We start from the raw sequence: 6,913 nt of genomic DNA, 5'->3' as shown, positions 1-6,913 counted from the left end.
ATTTTAAAGGACTTTGACTTAAGTGTTCCTTTCCATAACTCTTTCCCACATTTCCGACACGTTTCCAGACTTCCATCCTACTTTCCCGACATGTAACATTCTTATCCCAGTGAAAGCAGACAGAGTATGACTTTGGATCAATATTTTCTCTTGGCTTCCATCTTTGAAGACAATCTGATTATTAAAACTGATTCCCTTAAAAGTGGTCATATGGATGAGGATTGGGTATTTATTTCGGATTTTTAATTTATAAAACAATTTTATCATGACTTTCTACTTGAAAAATCAATGTGAAACAATATTGACTAAGTCTGTGTTTGAAACTTAATACATTGCAAAAAGCTAAATGTGCAAAAAGTTTGTTATTGTACGTATAACGATAAATAGTTTACACATTTATTAATCTTTTGCAAGTTTTGCAGGAAATTGTTCTATAAATTAAAAATCCAATATAAGTACCCAATCCTCATCCATATGGCCACTTTAACCTTTTATTCCTTTGAACATTGTCGCTTTTTTTTGTGGCCAGTAAATTGGTAACGAATGACGTTTCGATCCGTCTACTGCGGACCTTGATCACGCAATGATATAATTACGTATTCAGCATTAATGTCTTCCTCTGAACTGACAAGAAGAGAAACATTACTGCTATGATCAAGGTCCGTAGTCGACGGATCGAAACGTCGCATTCGTTTCCAATTTACCGTTCCAAAGTAACTACACTGTACTGTCCTCGTGATTCTTTGAGTCATGAATAATATATTCTCCATTGTATTTTGTGTTTGTCTTTCTGGGAATGATTGCTTCTTCCTGTAGGAAGGTGATGAAAGGAAATGAACGGAATTCCTACGTCAGATTTCTTTAAAGGTTTCTTATTCCTAGTATAATTATGTATCAATATATCTACAATGCATATTTTTATGTAAAACATGTGATGTTACTGAATTGTATCACATACTCTATGTATGGAAGAATGTTTGAAATACATTGTGTATAATTTATAGCATTGAAATGAACTTATGTTCCAAACCCAACTTGAAAATTTTACCTGAAATTTTCAATTGCATACTTCAGTCTTTGTCAACAGTTTGACCCACTATTCAGTACACGTGACCTTATGGACACGTGACCCTGATAAGGGGTCATAGGTGCCTGGAGTTCAATTCAATCCTATGGTTTACCAATACAGATGAATTTCCATTTGAAAATGTATAATTTATGTAGAAGTAAAGAAAATAAGCCCACCTATATTAATTTATTAAAGGGTTACCAATGTATGAGGCTGTTTTTGTCTTGGCTATATTTGTGTATGCTTACTATAGGAACCCAGAAAAGTTTTTTTTCACCATTTTTGTTATACCTCATGCAAGCCAAGTTGATTTGAACAAAATATATGGAGTTTATGCACTGGTCATCCTACATCATTACAGTGCGTGTGTATGTCATTGGTTCTGTGGTACTACATCATTACAATGCGTGTCTATGTCATTGGTTCTGTGGTACTACATCATTACAATGCATGTCTATGTCATTGGTTCTGTGGTACTACATCATGGCAATGTGTGTCTATGTCATTGGTTCTGTGGTACTACATCATGGCAATGTGTGTCTATGTCATTGGTTCTGTGGTACTACATCATGGCAATGTGTGTCTATGTCATTGGTTCTGTGGTACTACATCATTACAGTGCATGATACATTAAACAATGTATAAAATGTTTGTTATTGTACATACAATAACAAACTTTTTACACTTTTTGCATCTTTTTGCAATGTATTGAGTTATGAACATGGACTTGGTATATGTTCTTTCGCATTATTTTTTCAAGTAGAAAAACATAGTGAAGCAGTTTCATCAAATAAAAATCCAAAATAAATACCAAATTCTCCACCATATGGCCACTTTAACTAAAGTAGCTACAACCCTGATAATGGATACTAATATTAGACATCACAACAAATATCAAATTGAATGACAACAAATTTTGGCACCAAGTGTTATCATTTTATTGTCACATTGTAACATTATTTTTGGAGACTCAGTACAAATAGAAGTGTGTGGTTTTTCAGTATTACCTCGGTAGTAGCTCAGAATTTTGCATTTTGACAATACGTGTGGGAGTAACAATGAAAAGGCTATTTTTTCCCTCATGAAAGGCATCCATTTTACATGTTAGATAGACATACCATATGTGTGATTGTTGCTTTTGTTGTATTTTCAATCGTGTCATTCTCCATCACTCTCTGGTATACTAACGTCACCAGGGAATATTTCATTGTGAAGATTTCAACCTCTATGTTTAAGGTGGAATCAAGAGAAGTAAGACAGGACATGGACAGAGAAGGGAGAGAATTATTACTGTCACATTCATCACCAAAAATGATTGGTTTTCAAACACAATATTTACCATATTCAATACTATAGCTAATCATTTACACTTTTATAACCAATCATTTTTAGTAAAAAAAGAGAAAGAATGAAAATAATCACATGATATAGGTAAATAGATAGATGAATAGATAGATAGATAGATAAATAGATAGATAGATAGATAGATAAATAGATAGATAGATGAATAGATAGATAGATAAATAGATAGATAGATAGATATATAGATAGATATATAGATAGATGAATAGATAGATAGATAAATAGGTAGACAGACAGAGAGACAGACAGACAGACAGACAGATAGATAGATAGATAGATAGATAAATAAATAGATAGATGAATAGATAGATAGATAGATAAATAGATAGATAAATAGACAGACAGACAAACAGATGAGACAGACAGACAAATAGATAGATAGATAGATAGATAGATAAATAGATAGACAGACAGACAGACAGACAGACAGACACAGATAGATAGATAATTATGTACCATATGTTTGTATATTTGCTTGAATAGCTTTCATGAATATTTTAGTATCAATGTTTGAAGTCGGTCACTAATACTTTAGATAGCAGATGGATACCTAAACAATAACAGAATATTGCCTCATTCTATGGAATTTTTTGTCGTTTGAAAATTTAATGATTTCATTGAGTTTAATAGTAGAAATTAACATATACTGTACTCCTTGTCTAAAGGCTGAGAGAGAGAGAGAGACAGAGAGAATGCCTGTCAGACAGACAGAGAAAGACACAGACAGACAGACACACACACACAGACACAGACAGAGACAGACAGATAGATAGATAGATAGACAGACATATAGATAGATAGACAGATAGATAGATAGATAGATAGATAGATAGATAGATAGAGAAAGACACAGATATATACAGACAGACAGACAGTAGAAACAAAAGGATTTAGGGAATGAGGAGTTGGAAGAGAAGATGGAAATTGGATTGATCATTTAATATGTAGTTTATACTTCGTTCAAATGTGTGACATCATTTTAGAAATTATACTGAAGATCTGAAAAGCGTGTGGCTTTTAATTCCGCTCTGACGTAGCCATATATCATCTTTCTCTATGATAAGCTGATTATCTCTCTGTAACAAGTGAAGATGTGGTGCCTATCTTTTAGAAAGCGGAAAAAGTCAAACAAAATCTGTTGCAATGGCCATATTGTGTCCAGCACGCTAGTCAGCTTTTTGGAATGAAAACAACATAAGTTTTAAAACGGGGGGATACCCCACTATCCTGGAAGTAAGAAGATTAATGAAGCATGACATGACATTCACAAGCCATTAACGGTCCAAGTGCAACAAACCCGCGGGCTTGCCTGACGAAAACGGGTGTCATAAAAGTTGTTTGCATCTCTAAAGCTGTTTGTAGTGTTACTTATAATAGCCTAATAAATTGATAACAACTGATATAAGACGGAGATAAGGTTTGCCTCAATTGACCCACTCCTTAGAAATGATCTTACGCTGTGAACTACACTGTTTACTTGTGTTATGTAAGAGCCCATCATCACATGTGTAAATATTGGTACTCTTTGATAACAAGTGGACTTGCTTCTTTAATGGCTTGTCCCAGTAATGATTACTGTGAGTTTTTGGCTCAATGTGAATTCCACAATTCCACAATTTACATGTTAGATAGACAATATGTGTGATTGTTGCTTTTGTTGTATTTTGAATCATGTCATTCTCCATCACTCTCTGGTATACTGACGTCACCAGGGAATATTTCATTGTGAAGATTTCAACCTCTATGTTTAAGGTGGAATCAAGAGAATTAGTAAGACAGGACATGGACAGAGAAGGGAGAGAATTATTACTGTCACATTCATCACCAAAAATGATTGGTTTTCAAACACAATATTTACCATATTCAATACTATAGCTAATCATTTACACTTTTATAACCAATCATTTTTAGTAAAAAAAGAGAAAGAATGAAAATAATCACATGATATACTTAAATTGCACTATACAGATTAAGATATATAGATAGACGGATGGATAAATAGATAGATAGATAGATAGATAGATAGATGCATAGATAGATGAATAAATAGATAGACAGAGACAGACAGACAAATAGATAGATAGATAGATAGATAGATAGATAGATAGATAAATAGATAGACAGACAGACAGACAGACAGACACAGATAGATAGATAATTATGTACCATATGTTTGTATATTTGCTTGAATAGCTTTCATGAATATTTTAGTATCAATGTTTGAAGTCGGTCACTAATACTTTAGATAGCAGATGGATACCTAAACAATAACAGAATATTGCTTCATTCTATGGAATTTTTTGTCGTTTGAAAATTTAATGATTTCATTGAGTTTAATAGTAGAAATTAACATATACTGTACTCCTTGTCTAAAGGCTGAGAGAGAGAGAGAGACAGAGAGAATGCCTGTCAGACAGACAGAGAAAGACACAGACAGACAGACACACACACACACACAGACACAGATAGAGACAGACAGATAGATAGATAGATAGATAGATAGACAGACATATAGATAGATAGACAGATAGATAGATAGATAGATAGATAGATAGATAGATAGATAGATAGATAAAGACACAGATATATACAGACAGACAGACAGTAGAAACAAAAGGATTTAGGGAATGAGGAGTTGGAAGAGAAGATGGAAATTGGATTGATCATTTAATATGTAGTTTATACTTCGTTCAAATGTGTGACATCATTTTAGAAATTATACTGAAGATCTGAAAAGCGTGTGGCTTTTAATTCCGCTCTGACGTAGCCATATATCATCTTTCTCTATGATAAGCTGATTATCTCTCTGTAACAAGTGAAGATGTGGTGCCTATCTTTTAGAAAGCAGAAAAAGTCAAACAAAATCTGTTGCAATGGCCATATTGTGTCCAGCACACTAGTCAGCTTTTTGGAATGAAAACAACATAAGTTTTAAAACGGGGGGATACCCCACTATCCTGGAAGTAAGAAGATTAATGAAGCATGATTACTGTGAGTTTTTGGCTCAATGTGAATTCCACAACTGCAACTGAGGTCCCCCGATGCCAAAAACTAAATATATAGCCCCTGATTTCATCAAACTCGACAACTTTCCAGTGACTTCAGAAGTTATACATTACATCGAAGAGAAGATATACACAGAATTGAGTTACGTAAGTAAAATATTTTTTGGATGAAGTAGACTTTATGAAATTTAACAGCAACACTTTCATGCCGATATTTTTCCCCTTTCTGACTTGTTTTGCATTTACTACCAGGATTTATGTTATATCTTCATTATATCACACTGTTTCGACTGGCATTTCTACACGTTATAGTGATACATAACTATATATACACTTTAGCCCTTCAATTTCTGGCGCGAAATTTACTTTGATTGTTCGTAGATGATCCATCATCAATGTTATCAGTATTAAAAGTAACTTTGAATTCCATAAACTTTCATTTTTATACCAACAAGCATAGTCTAAATGTTAGACTGTTGGGCTTTCTTTTGATATGAGGTCGCATATTGCACCTATGGTGCACATCGAGGGCATTTCTGCAACACATCAGATGTACTGTCATCCTCGGTTTTTGTTTGATAACCGTCCATGTTCAGATGCGATCTTGATACAAGACTACGCATCAGATGTACCGTCAGTCTCGGCTTTTGTTCGACAACTGTCCACGTTCAGATACGGTCTTGATACAAGACTACGCATCAGACGTACTGTCAGCCTCGGCTTTTGTTCGACAACTGTCCACGTTCAGATACGGTCTTGATACAAGACTACGCATCAGACGTACTGTCAGCCTCGGCTTTTGTTCGACAACTGTCCATGTTCAGATGCGGTCTTGATACAAGACTACGCATCAGATGTATTGTCAGCCTCGGCTTTTGTTCGACAACTGTCCACGTTCAGATACGGTCTTGATACAAGACTACGCATCAGACGTACTGTCAGCCTCGGCTTTTGTTCGACAACTGTCCACGTTCAGATACGGTCTTGATACAAGACTACGCATCAGACGTACTGTCAGCCTCGGCTTTTGTTCGACAACTGTCCACGTTCAGATACGGTCTTGATACAAGACTATACGCATCAGATGTACCGTCAACCTCAGCTTTTGTTTGACAACCTTCTGAGTGCAGATCTGATGTCTTGTGTAAGTTTAATACAACAATCAGTACAACATATTAATTAGGGACGTGTTTATTGGCAGTATACAGGTTACCGTAGCAATCATAACTTTTTTACGGGAAACATTAACACACTGTTCATGACAATGGACTTGGACTTAGTGTATCTTGTTTCACATTGATTTTTCAAGTAGGAAGCCATGATAAAATTGTTTCATAAATTAAAAATCAAAATCCATATGGCCACTTTAAGTTGTACTTTATTTTTTAACGAACCAGACTTCTCTATCCATCACATTATTTACCTAACTTTATTTTAACCCTTATTCCTATTCATTTTTTTCTTTCTTTCATTTCTC

This window comes from Glandiceps talaboti, chromosome 21, assembly GCF_964340395.1.
Source record: "Glandiceps talaboti chromosome 21, keGlaTala1.1, whole genome shotgun sequence".
Classification (NCBI taxonomy): Eukaryota; Metazoa; Hemichordata; class Enteropneusta; family Spengelidae; genus Glandiceps; species Glandiceps talaboti.
This window is presented reverse-complemented; position numbering follows the sequence as displayed.